The 18925-nt window shown below is 37.1% G+C and overlaps 1 protein-coding gene across 1 annotated transcript in view; it reads left to right on the top strand.

Annotated features, from left to right (window-relative positions):
* capn12 (calpain 12) overlaps positions 1–18925 on the top strand; it is a 271950-nt gene that overhangs the window by 192617 nt on the left and 60408 nt on the right. The gene's annotated exons all lie outside the window — the stretch shown is intronic.

Here is an 18925-nt window from a genome sequence, read left to right as displayed (position 1 = left end):
TTTCAGTCACGTGAATTTGCATATTAAGCTAAATATTTAGTTCCAACCATTTCCAGATTCACATTTAGGATATAGGATATAAATTTATGATTAAAGTTAAATATTTAGTTGTGGATTTAAACATTCAGGTCTAAAACGTCTTGTTAAAAACAAAATATTTAAGTTGCTAAATTGCGTTGTAAATGTTCAAAAAAAAAGTGACTAAAAATTTCAAACTATTTTAAACACCGTGTGGTGCTAAATGTGAGAAAATGATGTCGTCATTTTTAGCAAGTACTGCATTATAAACGGCGCCCCATACAGCTGTTGGTGGGAGGCAATCTTGACGTTTAGACTTACTTTTATACAAATGACAAATATGGACTACACGGCATCGTTTTATGTGGCCGCTATTAGAAATATTTTTATAGGAACTGAACACAAGACTTGAGTTTCAATGAATAGGAGCATGTCTTTGAAGATAATTACAAGTCTAAATCCAGATTTAGCTAAAATTTTGACATTAGAAAGCAGCCCGTTATTGCACTCAGCCCTTTTAGATTGCCTGCCAGTGCATCTCCATGATAGTGTAAATTGATGTTATGTAGTGTCTTACTGTCACTTTTACAGAAGATTTGATGGCTTTTTGGATGAGACCAGTATTGCATTAATCTTTTAATAGGCGGCAATTTTGACATTTAAAAACACTGCCATACAAAATGACAAAAATGGACTTAGGCCACCTTGTTTTTCTGTAGGTCAATTAAATGTGACGTATATGAGTTGCTGCGTTTAAATCTTGTTCGTCATCAAGTTGTTGTGTTTATGTCATGCCATAAGTCAATTATACATTTTTTTGTTCTACGCTGTCAGTGTTGGTGATAGATGTCTCATGTTTCAGTTCAAACTGATTGAACATCTATCAACATCAATGGCAGCCAATGAGTTAATATGGTTTCAGTATTCTAATGGACCGTTGAGAAGAACAAGACAAGACATGGCATGTGTGTACCTCGCTTTGCACATCCTAACTTTGCAATGTTTGAGTGGACATCTTTGTTGATCTCATAGGGAAAATGTTGGACAGCATGTTATGTTGGTAACACGTACAGTGGTATGGAATTTCTCACATTTCTGCATAAAATCACCATCAAATGTGATCTGATCTTTGTAAAAATCACACAGATGAAAAAACTGTCTGCTTTAACTAAAACCACCCAAACATTTATAGGTTTTCTTATTTTAATGAGGATAGTATGCAAACAATGAACGAAAGGGGAAAATAAGAGAACCATCACATTTAATGTTTTGTGACACATCGATCAAGATTAATCTTGGCCCATTTTTCTCTACAAAATGGCTGTAGTTCAGTCAGATTCCTGGGATGTCTGGCATAAACCACACAGCATCTCAATGGGGTTCAAATTTGGACTTTGACTTGGCCACTCCAGCACGTGTATTTTGTTCTTCTGAAACCATTCTGAAATTGATTTACTTCGGTGTTTTGTCTCGTTGCAGCATCCATCCTCTTTTTTAGCTTCAACTGTCTGACAGACGGCCTCAGATTTTCCTGCAAAACAACCTAATAAACCTTTGAATTCATTCTTCCATTAATAATTGCAAGTTGTCCAGGCCCTCAGGAAGCAAATCATCCCCAAATCACGATGCTCCCTCCACCATGCTTGACGGTGGGGATGAGATGTTGATATTGGTGAGCTGTTCCATTTTTCCTCCACACAAGACGTTGTGTGTTACTCCCAAACAATTCCAATTTGGTTTCATCAGTCCACAAAGTATAATGCCAAAACTTCTGTGGAGTGTCCAAGTGCCTTTTTGAGAATGTTCAACGAGCAACAATGTTTTTTTTAGACAGCAGTGGCTTCCCCCGTGGAGTCCTCCCATGAACACCATTCTTGGCCATAGTTTTAAATACAGATTATGTGTGCACAGAAACATTGGACTGTGCCAGTGATTTCTGTAAGGTTTTAGCAGACACTCTAAGGGTCTTTTTTTTTTTTTTTTACCTCTATGAGTATTCTGCACTGAATTCTTGGCATCAACTGTGGTGGACGGCCACTCCTCGGGAGAAAAGCAACAGTGCCAAACTCTCGATTTGTAAACAACTTCTCTGACTGTCGATTGATGAACATCCAGATTGCTAGAGATGGTTTTGTATCCTTTCCCAGCGGAAGGTGAAGACGAAAAATTCTGAATCCTGCCTTCAAAGTGGAAGAATCCAATTGCGGGGGATTGAGGGAGGCTTCCTCGGCATGCATATCAAAGGCTCCTGCAGCGCGAGACCTCGCCGTTAACGTCAGCACTCGTACACGTCACATTGGGCATGCGCAGCGGTGCTACTAAACATGAAAAATTATTGGCTTTAAAATATTGGCTTTAATTTACTGTTTTAATAATATTTTTAAAATAAATATGTTGAATGTTTCTATTTTTGTGCCTTTTTGAACAAAAGAAAAATGCTATTGCTTCGACTGGACGGGCATTTTTTTTCTGAGCTGAGGGAACTTGGTGGGGTCAAAGTGCATCATTCTCTGTCGCCCTGTAAATCTGCACTGCCCTCTAGGGCCTGGCATGAATACAACATCGTTTTCATGCGGAATTGCGACATTGTTCGAATGGAGACGCAAATGCAAATTTGACATTTTTCGTATCCTCTGAGAGTCACCGTGTAAACGGCCCCTTAAATTGTTTGGTAAAAATTGGTTTCAATTGGTCTTTAAGTCTCCTTAGGCAGAGGGTTCACTTACTTATTTTCCCCCTTCTGTCATTGTTTGCTGGCTATCCTCATTAAAATATGAAAAGCTATAAATGTTTGGATGGTTTTAGTTAAAGCAGACAGTTTTTTCATCTGTATGATTTTGACAAAGGTCAAATAACATTTGATGGTGATTTTATTTGCAGAAATGTAAGAAATTCCAAAAGGTTCAGGTACTTTTTCAAATCACTGTAGGAAGGGATGGGGGGGGGGGGGCAACAGAAGAATTTATTTCTGGCAAATAGACACTTAAATGTGTCACTGTGTCACACAATGCTACAAGGGGACCGCCATGATTCACGAGCAGGCCAAGTGAAGGAGAAAGTGGGTCGTCAGACACCTCGCTAAAAACAAACTCCGCTTTCCCAAGACAGACTGCAACTATGTAATAGTTTTTAATCCAAGTCTAAGAGCTTGTCGAAATGAAATGACGCAGGCCACAAACATTACAAAGCATCCATGGAATCAACAACTCGGAAATGAAATGAAATTTGTAAGTCATGACGACTGATGATCAGCAACAATGGTAGTGTATTAAGCACTCACAGGCGTAGCATTAGGAACGCCCACACCATCGAATACAGTAACTGCACATGCAAAAATCAGAAAAATTGTTTTCCTTTAGCAAGATTATAATGCGACATTTTGGTTCAGACTGTCAAAGTGATCGCTGTGCAATCTTAATGAATTTTTCAAATTTATGTATTTTATGTAATTTAATTATTTTTCTGTTCATATTCTCTGTACTGTATCTAGTCACTTTTTTTTCATTTTCATATTTATGCCATCGTGTAATATAATTCAATTTAATTTATTGCATTTTATATTTTTGGGGATACGTTTTAAGTGAATTCCTGCAAATTTAATTGCAATTGCATTATATTATTTATTCAGTTACAAACTTATTTCATTTGGCTCCATGTAATATGATTTATTCTTTTCAAATCTTATTCATACTAGGTTAAAAATACATTTCATTTGAAGTTCTGAATGGTGCAATTTCATATAATGACATCAAATGTAAGAGAATTTGACATACAAGTATTACTGGTAGTTAAATGTAATGATTTTGAATAATTTATTTATGTGTTTTGGTTTATTATATATCTATTTTTTTATATTATTATCAAGGGTGTAGGTTTGCATAGGGACGGTAGGGACATAACACTACCAACATTTCAGGACGCTCAAATTGTCCCCACCAACTTTTAAGCAACCTTATTTGCATTATATAATGACTTCAATTAACTAGGAAATGTATATTGTCTTCCGATATGTTGTAAGGATAGAATTGACCCTACCATTATTAAGTGATTTGCATTATGTTCAGACTTACGTTTACATCTTTTGACTTGCTGAATGTGCCAGTCCCTTTTTCCCCTCAAACGCACGTTTGATTGACTGATGACCTGACCCCCCAGCCCCCAACACACGCACTCACAGCCCTCACAAAAATGCAACATGTCGACAACATGCCACCTCCTCCACCCCATTTGAATTTTTTTTCGTAAAAAGAAACCAATGTTGTGGAGGTGGGGAACACACTACTAATTTTTCTACTAAATGTCCGACCACAGAGTTGATATTAAACTGTGTGAATTTGCTAACCTGCAAAATAAAAGTAGGAAGCTTTTGACATTTATAAGACTTACTCGTTGATCCCTGACTACAAATTTTTTTCAGTTATATTTAATTTCTTTATTTGGACACACAATGTTGAGTGGTCTTAAGACAAATGTTTCTTTTTTGCATTCTTCGATAGTTAAGGGATGATTAACACATGTATGTTAACATAATTTATGTTCAAATATTGCGATTTAAATTTGCTAATAAAATCCAGACATTTATTCTGGAAGTTTTCAACATGTTTTAGAAGTTTTTGAAAACAAAGGTCTGAATCGAATGGTCTATCACCTGAACCAATACACATTAAAGTATAAGTCAATACAGATTTATTTTGCATTGATAATTTAGCCTATCAATTAATTAGGTTCATATTCATGTAGCCCTGACCCCCGTTCACCCAATCTGTTTGGTCTTATTAATGTCCCGTCCCCAGAAAAAAGTGGACATGTAGGTTATGCTGATATATCGTCCCTACCAATGTTGAGACCAAACCTATGCCCTTGATTATTATCACTATATTAATTATATATATTTTATTTTACATGCCTTTTGTTTCAAACGTTCAGTCATTCAAGTTCTAAACTACCGTACTTCAACTGTTAAAGCAACATTAGGTAACTTTTCAACCTTTATCAAATATTTTCATAACATTTGTTGACTGACAACTGGTTGAATGACACCTCTTTTATATCTTGAGGGGGTCTGTATCGCTTTCACCTGCACTAATTAACTTTGAGAAAAAAAAAAAAACCCTACAAAAGGTGCTGACTGCTTTACGGCATACGTCATTTACCCCTTTCCACATTCTTTATAAAGACAGAAGTCGCAGTCTTTCTTAAGGCAAAACACTACCGCTTTTGTCCACCCGCTTCGCTAAAATCAACCAAAACTGAAAAGTTCCCTAGTGTTGCTTTAAATGTTATACAGTAAAATGTATTTTACTTTATTCCTGTATTTGTATTGATGTGGTTCACAGTTCCAGATAATTGTTAACGATTAGAGAAAAGTTATACTCAGTGAGGCCTGTGAGTACTGTGTGTAGTAGTACTTTTTAAATAATGTTTTCCGGTCCAGAGCGGCCTACCCCAGTGAGAGACCAAATACCAAACAATTCCGTCTCCGTGGTGAGCTTGTTTGACTTGACACACTCCCATGGCGCTGGCGCTCCCTGGCTACCGTGTTTGTTTTTGTCATTTGGGAGTGTACAACCTGCAACCTGTTTTCCACAGGTAGCAATTCACTCGCTTTGATAGTTCTCTGAATGCCATATACAGTGTTAGCCACTCAGAAAGTGAATGGGCTAACTCCAGTTTTTTGGCTGCAGACCAACGTCTGCTTAACTGTTTGAAACGTTGACAAAGGTAGTACTATTTGAAGTTTAAAAGAAAAAAAAAATTTAAACCGAGGCACCGAGAACAATAGTGTGCTAACTAGCTTTTGTTAGTTTTATGGCTGCCGACCAATTCCTGCCTGATTTTGTTAAATGTTTGCAAAACTGCTATTTTATGGAATCACAGAAGTGCTTTCCTTTTGCCTTTTTCTTTTACTGAAAGGAATGGTCTGTCAATCAAATGGCATTGGGACGGGCTTTCCAAACAGGAAAGGGTTGGTTATCAACGGCATTAAATTTGATTGTTTTGGTTAGGGCTGACACCAACCATCAGTTGTTATGAAACGGCGAGCCGTTAAGCATGGATCCAAACACAGAGGTGGAAGCTTGTTGTATTTATTACAAAACGAGAACTAAGGGAGCGTGCCAGAACACGCGAGACAAAATACAAAACAAAAAATGGCACGAACCTAGTCGGCAAGAAAACTAAAGAGAAGGCACAAGGGCCGGAAAAAGGCTAAAACAAATGATGGCAAAGTCCAACAAAAAATACTAGCACAGCAACGTGATAACAAAGAATACAACCGTAAATGGCAAGTAGAACTCGAGATGATGGACACAACGGTAAGCAAGCAGGTTGGCATGTAATAGTCCGACACTTGCAGATGGTGACAGGCTTCCTTAAATATTGAGCCTTCCTAATGCAAAATACAGGAAAATGAACTGATAACACAAACAATCATGATATCAGTGTTGTTAATCTTACTTTAAAAAAAAGTAATTAATTACAGTTACAAATAACTTCTCCCAAAAAGTAATTGAGTTAGTAACTCAGTTCCCTGAATGTAAGAGTAATTAGTTACTTGGCAAAGTAACTGGCGACAATTTTCATGTTTTTTTTTTTTCTTCTGAGAAAAACAAACAAACAAACAAAAAGAACAGGTCACACAATGTGAAATTTAAAGGGTTTTTTGGGACAACTGGCCCTAGCCCAATTCTTTACCCTAAACTTAACTAGACACCGGGGCATTGCGGATATTGCGATAACTAAATAGTAACCTTTGCTATGAGTGGAAGTCATTTAATGTTGTGAATCAACCATTAAAGTTGTTACAATTGCTCCCGTTATTGCATTAGTTCCCTTCCGTCTACTTTGGACATATGTAAGTTTTAAAACTATTTCATTATTTAAAGATAGATTTAAGTCCAGATTTTGCCGATTTAGGAGCATTTCAGATAAAAAGTTACTTAGGTTCGCTAGGAAGGTTCTCTACAACAGAGCTTTCCTGAGAAGTCTACTGCTTTAAGATGGCTGCTGTTTACTAATGCATCTAGTTCTTTATTATACATGTTGCTTATGCAGCCGTGTCTGTCATTTGCATCTAGTTTTGTATATATGTGATATCTACCGAAGCATTACATGGGCGTAGTTTGTCGTCTATCGGCTAGAGTCAGGTATTATTGGAGCCACCTAGCATAGTAGCGTCGCGTTTGCAACGGCGTCACCCTCCCTTGCTTCCTCCCTACTCCTGCTCTGCTCTCTCGTCTCCGTGAGTCCGTCTTTCTCAGACTTTTCTCGCGTCAGTCAACCAACATAGCCTTTCCCGCTTCAGTAATGGTAATGGCGTTGCCAAGATGAGAAAAGTAATCAATTAGATTACTCACTACTGAAGAAAATAACACCATTAGTAACACCGTTATATTCTAACGCCGTTATTAACAACACTGCCAACCATTATTTTTATAATCGATTCATCGGCCAATTATTTAAACGATTAATTGGATAAATTTCACTTTTTTCAATTGCCTTTATTGTTTAACTTAAAGTGGTTTTAGGCATGTTGTATGTAACAATGAAGACAAAATCCAATTTCAAAGCACACATTTACATTCACATTTTGATAATTTACAGTTTGAATGAGTTTATGTTGGGACTAAGCTGTTATATGAATTAGTTTATGAGTGTGGTTGCTTTATAAAAAAAAAAAATCTTTCAACTTTACTATCTAACAATAACTAAACCCGCAATATGCTTTTCCGAAAAACAATACAGATGACAAAACTTAGGTGCTTAGGACACTGATTAGCATAATCGCTAACTAGCATGAAGAGCATGAAAAGTAGTAACGTCTTATCAACAAAGAATGAAAATAATGCAAATGGCTTCATCTACTCACCTCTAACAGAGGCACACAGAATTTAACAACACAATATACAGTGTATAACAAAAGTGAGTACACCCCTCGCATTTCTGCAGATATTTAAGTATATCTTCTCTGACAAAATAAAAGCCTGCCCGTCTCATCAGACCATAGGACATTGTTTCAGTAATCCATTTGCTTTGTTGACATGTCTTCAGCAAACTGTTTGCGGGCTTTCTTGTGTACCGTCATTAGAAGAGGCTTCCTCCTGGGGTGACAGCCATGCACACCAATTTGATGGAGAGTGCGGCGTATGGTCTGAGCATTAATAGGCTGACCCCGCACCTCTTCAATCTCTGAGGCAATGCTGACAGCACTCCTGTAACGAGTCACATGACATTTTGGGGGGAAAATGACAAGCAGTACTCAATTTGGAAATTTAGGGATGTACGTAGTTTCTAAGGGGTGTACTCATATTTGTTGGCAGGAGTTTAGATATTAATGGCTATATTTTGAGTTATTTTGAGGGGAAAATAAATGAACTCTGTTATATAAGCTGCACACAGCCTACTTTTCATTGTGTCAAAATGTCATTTTGTCAGTGTTGTCCCATGAAAAGATATAAATATCTGCAGATATGCGAGGGGTTTACTCACTTTTGTGATGCACTCTACAATCTAACTCTCGAAATTTTGTAATATTTTTGATTCAGCAACCCAACCTTAGTGTAGCAGTGAACTCTCTCTCCTTCTCTTGCCCTAATCACTGGCACGCACGCGCGTAGCCTCACACTACACACAAACAAGGACCCAAATGGGACTGCTCATAGCTGCCACCAAAAATTGATTATCAAATTTGTTGGCAACTAAATCTTTTAAGCGATTTCATCGATTAGTTGTTGCAGCCTCATGAAGAAGCTAGTTTAGATAGGGAGATGTTTGAAAATTGGCAAAAATGTGAATTTTTGTTTTCCAAAGTAAATTCAGATTTTTCTCATGTGGCTTAACAAAAATATAATGAAGAAATCTGATAATACTTGCAAGTGATAAGTTACATACTGTATATGTTATAATTTCATGAGTTTAGACAAGTTTATTGTGTAGAAGGTCCTAAGCGATTAATTGGTTATCAAAATAGTTGTCCATTAATTTGCTAATCGATTAGTCGTCGATTAATTGTTGCACCGCTAGTCTTGGTGATGGGGTAGTGCATACCTGTCAAACCAAGGCCATTGGTAATCTTTCAAATAGTGGCCTATGCTCTTACAAATTAGTAACTAATCTTACAACATGCAATATTACAGTGTGCAATATTAAATAAAAATAAGACTAATTTTTTAAGATAATATGAATTTATTGGTAATATTGTCACCTATAACCTGGTGCAATCAAAGAACAATCAATATCTTCAGCTACATCATGATTACTAAAATTTAACAGTGACTTTTGTGATAATTGTATGTAGCACTTTTGGCAATTTCTATTATGTCTTTTGATAGCTGCACTTCAGCTCGCAATTCAGTTTGACTTGAAGGTATTTTGTTGGTGTGTCCAATTGTAAATTAAAAAGGTCAGTTGATAAAATTAACTTACCGATGCAATGTTTGAGTCAGGGAACATTTCTTTTGCTAATTCTGAGAAGTGATCAGCAATAGTTGCGGGCAAATTGTGTTCAGCAACAAATTAGGCAGAATAAAATCTCCGCTTTCGTCACTTTTCATTCTGCAGACTGTATCTTTATGACCAGTGTTGTTAATCTTACTTTAAAAAAGTAATTAATTACAGTTACAAATTACATCTCCCAAAATGTAATTGAGTTAGTAACTCACTTACCTGAATGTAAGAGTATCTAGTTACTTGGCAAAGCAACTGGTGTTACCTTTCTTGTTTTGTTTTTGTTTTTGTTTTTTTTTTCATTTAAAAAAAAAAAAAGTATAGTAACCTTTTCTATGTTTGGAAGTCATTTAATTTAGTGAATCAACCGTTAAAGTTGTTAGAATTGCTCCCGTTTTTGCATTAGTTCCCTTCTGTCTACTTTCGACGTGAAAGTTTTAAAACTGTTGCATCATTTAAAGATAGATTCAAGTCAAGATTTTGCCGATTTATGAGTATTTTAGATAAAAGGTTACTTTGGTTCGCTAGAAAGGCACACTAAGACAGAGCCTTTCCGAGAACTGACTTTTCTCGCGTCATTCTACCAACGTAGTAACGCATAGTAACGCACATTGTCTCTTTGCTGAAACGGTGACAAAATCCGAAAATCTGATAAGTAAAAGTCGATGACAAAATGTACTTTCATATTTTCATATATTTATTTAGACATTTATTTGTCTGTATATTTCTTTTCTTTTCTTTTTTTTAATTTTGGCTCTCCTGTGATTCCATACTATTAGAGATAGTGAAAATAATACTGAAAAAAATAAAATAATGAAAGAGCTATTAGTGCAAGTCCAAGTTTTATGACTGAAATTCGATGGCTACATAATTGTGTGACAAAGTAGTGTTATTATTACCGAGATATAAAGAGTGGCTTAAGTGTTTTTATCCGTTTTATGGTTGCCTAACTGTGTTAAATGTTCATGAAGAAAAAAAGCCACTGTGAACAAGAGTGGGCTAACGCCATGTGATTTACAAGTTGATGAATTATACAGTAATCATGATTACTTCTGCTTGCATATTTGTTATAGAAAATGTGGTTTTCCTTATATTTTAGCATTTTTTTGCCAAATATGATGAGTTTGGACTTGGATCATTTGGATATTTATAATGGTGTATTTTGAGTCTGTCCTTCTAATCAACTTCAGACAATTGATCTCGGTCAGTATCATCTAACTTGCCTGAGAGAAAAGAAATGAGGGGGTGGAAAAGACTTTGTGCAGTAGTGGTCTAAGTTCAAACAACTGTCAAATCCATCAAAAGTCGATCCAAGATAACAAATAACAAAATGGAAAAAGTGGCACTTCAGATTTGATTTTTTAAATTTGTTGTTTAAACAAGCTACCTTTTTGCCTATAACAAGTAGAAATAAAATCTACAAATGGAACAAGTAAAAAGACTCAAAATTAAGCTTTTAGTCCTACTGAAATGATATATTTTTAAGGGATTGTATCTTATTTTAAGCGTGTATTTTATTTACTAAAAATCCACACGTATCTTTTATCAGACTACTTTTTTTTTTTTTTGCAGTTTAGTAACTGATACTAAAACACATTTGAACTACCACCAAGCTACTACGTACAGTAAGACATACTTTTTAGCCTTTTATTTTTATAATTCTGATTCTAATAAGGATTTACAGTGGTATGAAAAAGTATCTGAGCCTTTTAGAATTTCTCACATTTCTGCATAAAATCACCATCAAATGTGATCTGGACTTTGTCAAAATCACACAGATGAAAATACAGTGTTTGCTTGAACTAAAACCACCCAAAAATTTGTAGGTTTTCATACTTTAATGAAGATAGTATGCAAACAATGACAGAAGGGGGAAAAATAAGTAAGTGAACAATCACATTTAATATTTTGTGCCCCCCCCCTTTGACAGGAATAACTTCAACCAGACTCTTCCTGTAGCTGCAGATCAGTCTGGCACATCGATCAGGACTAATCTTAGCCCATTTTTCTCTACAAAACTGCTGTAGTTCAGTCAGATTCCTGGGATGTCTGGCATGAACCACACAGCATCTCAATGGGGTTCAAGTCTGGACTTTGACTTGGCCACTCCACGACGTGTATTTTGTTCTTCTGAAACCATTCTGAAGTTGATTTATTTCTGTGTTTTGGATCATTGTCTGGTTGCAGCATCCATCCTCTTTTCAGGTTAAACTGTCTGACAGACGGCCTCAGAGTTTCCTGCAAAACATCCTGATAAACTTTTGGATTCATTCGTCCATTAATGATTGCAAGCTGTCCAGCCCCCAAATCATGATGTTTCCTCCACCAGGTTTCACGGTAGGGATGAGGTGTTGATGTTGGTGAGCTGTTCCATTTTTCCTCCACACAAGACGTTGTGTGTTACTCCCAAATAATTCCACTTTTGTTTCATCAGTCCACAAAATATTTTGCCAAAACTTCTGTGGATTGCCCAAGTGCCTTTTTGCGAATGTTAAACGAGCAACAATGTTTTTTTTTAGACAGCAGTGGCTTCCTCCGTGGAGTCTTCCCATGAACACCATTCTTGGCCATAGTTTTAAATACAGATTATGTGTGCACAGAGATATTGGACTGTGCCAGTGATTTCTGTAAGGTTTTAGCAGACACTCTAAGGGTCTTTTTTTACCTCTCGGAGTATTTTGCGCTAAACTCTTGGCGTCATCTTTTGTGGACAGCCACTCCTTTGGAGAGAAGCACCAGTTCCAAACTCTCCATTTGTAGACAACTTCTCTGACTGTTGATTGGTGAACATCCAGACTTTTAGAGATGGTTTAGTACCCTTCCCAGCTTTATACAAATCAAAAATCCTTGATCGGATAATGCTTCTCATCAAGACAATTCTTACCAGGTGTGTGGCAGCTTTAAACCATTCATCAGTGATTGGGCACACACCTGACTTAAAATGTTTGGTTTCAATTGCTCTTTAAATCTGCTTAGGCAAAGGGTTCACTTACTTATATTTCCCCATTCTGTCCTTGTTTGCATACTATCCTCATTAAAATATGAAAACCTATAAATGTTTGAGTGGTTTAAGTTAAAGCAGACATTGTATTTTCATCTGTGTGATTTTGACAAAGATCAGATAACATTCGATGGTGATTTTATGCAGAAATGTGAGCAAGTCCAAAAGACTGATACTTTTTCATACCAATGAAGACCCTTTCCATCTGAAATATATGCCATTCCTTTATATATTTCGGAAAGTGACTCAATGACAGATGGAGTCAGCCCACTTTAAGTTATTTGTGGTGAAATTGTGTACTTCTAAGAAAGACAATATGAACTGGGTTACACGGCTATTTAAAAAAATGCTTATTATTACTTACAGTAAGAAATGTGGGTTCAACGTTTTTTGAAGGTTTCTGATTGTCTTTGAAATCAAAAGTGGTTTCCCCTCATTCTAACCTACACTTCAGATATTTGAACAATCAAACAACTTTTCTTCAAAAAAAGCACAACAAAAGTTGGAAAGAGTTTTGAAGAGAAACGTACCTGTTGTTTTTCTTTCTTTGCTGTCATGTGAGTGAACTTGAATGTTAGTCTTGACCCTGCCCAAGCCCACATAAATAACTGGTTGTGAAAAGCTTTAATTTCAAGAGCAACAAGAAAAGAACTGCTTTATGACTGCTTGTCTTGGACTTGTGGCTGTTTTCCTTCGGAAGTGACGCCGGGCCTGAGCCGTGACACGAACTGTGAGAATCTTCCGAATAGGTGCTCCGTCCAGTTGGCTTTCACGTGAAGGCCGCCCGTGACGTTTTTTAAGTCTCTGGAGGTTTCTGTGACGCTCGCCTCGCACACTTGTGAGGCTTGCCGTTTTCCCTCTCCCACTTTCCGGAGAATGCACGAATGCTCATTGGTCAATGATGAGAATAAAGTTACAAATGAATAGGAATAATGCTGTGTTTGTGTTCATTTTTGCAGGAAACACATACAGTGGGGCAAATAAGTATTTAGTCAACCACTAATTGTGCAAGTTCTCCCACTTGAAAATATTAGGGAGGCCTGTAATTGTCAACATGGGTAAACCTCAACCATGAGAGACAGAATGTGGAAAAAAAAAAAAAAACTCAGAAAATCATATTGTTTGATTTTTAAAGAATTTATTTGCAAATCATGGTGGAAAATAAGTATTTGGTCAAAAGTTAATCTCAATACTTTGTTATGTCCACTTTGTTGGCAATTAACTAGCTTTTCACACACTTTTGCTGGTATTTCGGCCCATTCCTCCATGCAGATCTCCTCTTGAGCAGTGATGTTTCGGGGCTGTCGTTGGGAAACACGGACTTTCAACTACCTCCTCACCCCGTGGCGTCAAAATGATAACAAGAACGGTGAGCAAAAATCCCAGAACCACACGGGGGGACCTAGTGAATGACCTACAGAGAGCTGGGACCACAGTAACAAAGGCTACTATCAGTAACACAATGCGCCGCCAGGGACTCAAATCAACCTCAAGAAAACGGCGTAAATTAATGCTTAACGTCACGGCGAAGACAGTGAGAGAGCAGCGTGCAGTTGTTGTGTGCAGCTAACATGGCACAGTGTGTCCGAGGAGAACTTTTCTACATGTCTTTCTATGATAAAACTTGTAAATATTCCTTTCTTTAAAAAAAAATTTGTAGTGTTTAATTTGGAATCCCTGCATTAGCGGCCATTTTTAAAGTTAGGTGCATGCGCAGAACCGCTAAGTAGCAATTTTTGATGGATTGCAAAATTTGTCAGAACACCGGTAGTATTCATCGAGTGACAGTGACAATCTACGTCATCACCCAGAGTGTCCATAAAACATGGCGCCATCTGTAGGTCAAAACATGTACTAAATATTATAGATTTTTAACTCAATGGCAATATTTTATGTGTTTCTAATAATATATTGTAGTAAAAGAGAACAATTTCAACAACAATTTTAACTTCTATCAAGGGTCATGGTTGTTAAATAGGATTTCAAACTTGGAGTGTGGTTTATAATTAGGGTTTCAAACAAGGGTAAAGCACAATAGTAATTTTTCTGACTAGAATTAGGGTTAACGATTAGGATTTTAAACTTGAGTTAGGTATTTCATTTACCGTTTCAAAATCGGGATAAGGTTTCAAACTAGAATTAGGGTTTCAAATGCGGCCTTCCAACTCGGGTAGGGTTAATAATTAGGGTTTCCCACTTGGGTTAAGTTTTACAATTAGTTTGAAATGAAGGCTATTTTGAAAACCAAAGTTTCAAATTTATGTTATAAAATTTTGAGTTAGAGTATCAAAGTTTGAGTTTCGAAACGTTGTTAAATAGGGTTTCAAAATAGGTTTACCATTAGCGCTTCAAGCTAGGGCTATGGTTTATTATTAGGGTTTCAAAGTAGGACTAGGTGTTTCAAATTTAGGTTCCAAACTAAAGTTAGTCTACAGTAGTCCTAATGTTAAACCTTAACCCTAATTTGAAATCCTTACCCTAGTTTGAGATCGTAATGTGACACCAACGTTTCCAAATTAACCTAAAATTGAAACCCTAATTTGATTAAGGGTTAAGGTTTCAAATTAGGGTTTCAAGCCATAATTTGAAACCCTGACCACTACGTAACCCTAGTTTGAAACCCTAATTTGCAACCATTGATGTCACATTAGGTTAATTTTAGGCTAATTTGGAACTACTGATGTCACTTTAGGTTAATTTTAAGCTAATTTGGAACCATTGATGTCACAACTTTGTTTAGGGTTTCAATTTTAGATTTAGGTTCAACATATGCCAGATCATTGTACAGGCCAAACTTTTGGACTCACCTAATTCAATGCAACATAAATAAGGTCCCATCCCCATAGATAAAGAAATGAATTCCACTAATCAACACTGAAAAGGCATAGCTGTGAATTCAAAAAATTTTTTTTTAGGTGACTCCATCTTTAAAGAGCATACGACAGAAGAAAAAATGTCTTAAATAGCATTATTATGTGAATTACAATCATATTTTGAGACAATTCGACTATATACAACAATCTAGCAAAGCGCAGATGACGAGAAATTAGTCTTTTAATCTGCCGGTTAGCTACGCCTACCATTATAGGAGTCTATCATCCCCAACAAGTGGATGACGTCAGCGGGAGACTGGGCTCATTGGTTTTACTATTCAGCCCATTGAGGGGGAATTATTCAGAACTAGGAAAACGTGACGAAGAGAGCTGCAAAATGTCATTGTTTCTGTCTCTCTACTTCAATATTTTTAAAGGATATTATTTTTATCCAAGTATTTTTCCCCAATTGCTAAATAAATGGCATGGTCATGACAAATAACAGTCTTGTGCTAAATGGAATATGAAATAATAAAAATGCACTCATTCAGGGCGACATGGCAAAATTACTCCATAATGGTCAAAACTGTCAACTTACTGTTGCACCTCCCGAACGATATTTTATGACACCTGAATCGGACATATGTCATTTCCCTTCCCCAGCTTCGGAGAATGTAAACAAACCAAGAGGCGTGACAGCTAGCCGACATGCTAACCCGAACCGAGTGATGTTTCAAAGTTTTCGAAGCGCAAAATCACACATAACTAGCTCGGATTATTTGACACGACGACTGGGTTGTCGATTGTCTTTGCGGATCGGCAAACCGCCCAGCGGAGAGCAATTTACAGCTCGTTCCCCGGAGGAGGGTGGCTGGAGTTGTTGTGCAGCTAACGTGCAGCTAATGTGCATGAGGAGAGCTTTTTACATGCCTATCAATGATCAAACGTAAGTAGTCCTTTCTTTAAATAAAGTTTGTAGTGTTTACTTTGTAATCGCTGTATTCGTATTTGACATAATACAAAACAAGATGTTTACTCACTTCCTCGTAAATCCAATGGTCCCACAGTAGTAGGGCTTGTTTTGGCCAATATCCACGGTGAATGGGAACCTTTTGAAACTCTAAAAAGGCTCACACGCCTCTCCCTCATACAGCAAGATTTTTCTGCAGCCGTTTGGCTGGCGTGATGCGAAAAATAAACGTAATAATCCGCAAAATCAGCTGAATCCTTAGTCCTCATACACAACAGTACGGCCGTATAGTGAAGAGGACGCCTTCATCCGTACACGTCACAGCGCCCTCCTCCTCATTGCAAGACCGAAGCCGGAAGTCACTCATTTTCATGGCGCGGGATTCAAAAAACTAAATAAATATAGCGATCGCTCCCACACACATCCAAGCGGCCCATATTCAGGAGCATAAAATAACCACGTGTATTATGAAATAAACATGCTTTTTCATGTCACATGCACTTTAAGCTCATTAGGAGAAAGGCAAGAGTGTGCAAAAAAAGTAATCAGAGCAAATGGTGGCAACTTTGAAGATACTAGAACAGTGGTTCTTAACCTTGCTAAAGGTACCGAACCCCACAAGTTTCACATGTGGAATTACCAAACCCTTTAGAATTAGAAAATGAAGCTTTTTTTTTTCAAATGCGAAACCAATATTTCTAAGCTAGCAAGCTAATAATTTAGCAAGCTTCAAAATTCTACTCATTTTACAGCATATTTTATAAACAGGTCAAAATTTGAGACCACGTTACCCATTGGTCTGTTGTATTCCCTCATACCAAGTGCGAGTCAACCTTCCACTCAGCAAACCAGTTCCTCCTCCCCCCCATCAGATAGAGGACTAGTAGTTAAAAGAAATCGTTTAAGCCCGTAAATTAGGAGCAAACCAGTCCAAAACTTGGTTTTAAAAAAGCCACTTTGCCTAGATTTAATGTAGCGTACGAAAATGGGGTTCAATCGAACCCAGTTTAAGAATCACTGTACTAGTATATTATTCATATTTTTGGTTATTTTGCCGCTTTTTGCTAAGTACATAATTCCACACGAATTCATTCATAGTTTTATTACCTTCAGTGAGAATTTACAATGTACACAGTCAAGAAAATGCACGAATGAGAAGGTGTGTCCAAACTTTTGGCCTGTACTGAATGTACTTGCAGTATACCGACCACATGAAAGGATTCCCATGCAATTAATGCAGTATTGGCATTTTTACTTAATTAAACAATTTTTAAAAATTGTTTTCTTTCAAGATCATAACATCATTGACACAGAGCTTCTGACCTTCCCTTTTGGGTCTGGTGTTCTTTTTTTTTTTTTTTTTTGGTTCTGTCTCTGCTTTCCGCAGCCAAGCATAATATAAAGCAATGACATCATGAGGATTGTTTGAAAGGCCTCAAGTGCTTCATGTTATCGATTTGTAGGCAGAGTGGAACAAATGCACTCCATCGTACTGATCAGCGAGTCCTTTCTGGCTTGCTTGAAACTGAAAAAGGAAGGAAGAAGACAGCTCAACTGTCATCTGTTCACAACAGAGTTGAGCTTCCATCTTCAAAATCTTGATTGGATCAAATCTCTAGGTGATCGTTAAAATATTACCCCTATAAAATGGCAGGAAACTTTGCTTTTAAACCATAATTTGATACCCTGACAAAAGTTTGAAAATTTCCAGGCAAGACAATTCTATTTTTAAATTCATAGGTGTGTAAATGATCGTTTAACAAAACGGCATACCAAACAGATGATGATGCTGATTGATCGTTTGCATTTCGATCTATTTTATTGAATCGATACACCCCTAATTTGAAAACTTAACGGAGATTCTTCTGTAAATTGGGAGGTACAGAGACATACTGGTACTTACAACCAGATAGTAAAATCAGCTGGTCGACTTCACAGCACCCTACCTGTGCTTGGTTAGTCACAATTTTAATATAACAAAGACACATTATTTACTTCCTGACACATTTTTATTCAACACGTTTGGCAATTGGACCCAGCTTGAACTATTCAACTATCTTGCTATGGTGCGGGGTAGAGGATTTCCATTAAGATAGATAACAAAGAGCCTTGTATAAAAACCTAAATGCAGGCTCAAACCTAAATTTCAAACCTTAACCCAAGCTTCAAACCCTAATCTGGAACCATAAACCCGGCTTTGATAACCTCATTTGAAAACCTGTGTGTGGCCTGCCGTCTTTTTCCCTTTTACCATTTCCTGTCTATTTTGTTTGCCTTTTGTAGTTGCTTTTGATAGCGTCACCATGGCAGTGCGCTGGTTGCTAGGCAACTGGCCAGCGTCTAAGGACATTGTGGAAAAAAGATGACATCATTGTGCGCACTAGTGACACCTAGACAACTTTACGTGGTACTAAAACTAAAGCCACGAGAGGGAAAACAAAAAAACCTTTAAACAAAAATGATTCCCAATAACAATTAATTTATTCATAATAAATACTCATGAGCACAAGGAGTTCATCCCATACATATAATAACACACACACACTTACATATTCACACTCACACACACTTACTCACTTATTAGCAAAGTAATGTAACAAGTCCAAAGTGATTTGTCAGCTGCAAGAGGCCCAACGACAGGGCTCCTAAAGGGACCGAGGCCAGTACCGTTGCGGTGCC

This window comes from Corythoichthys intestinalis, chromosome 6 (genome assembly GCF_030265065.1).
Source record: "Corythoichthys intestinalis isolate RoL2023-P3 chromosome 6, ASM3026506v1, whole genome shotgun sequence".
NCBI classification, from domain to species: Eukaryota; Metazoa; Chordata; class Actinopteri; order Syngnathiformes; family Syngnathidae; genus Corythoichthys; species Corythoichthys intestinalis.
This window is presented reverse-complemented; position numbering and strand designations above follow the sequence as displayed.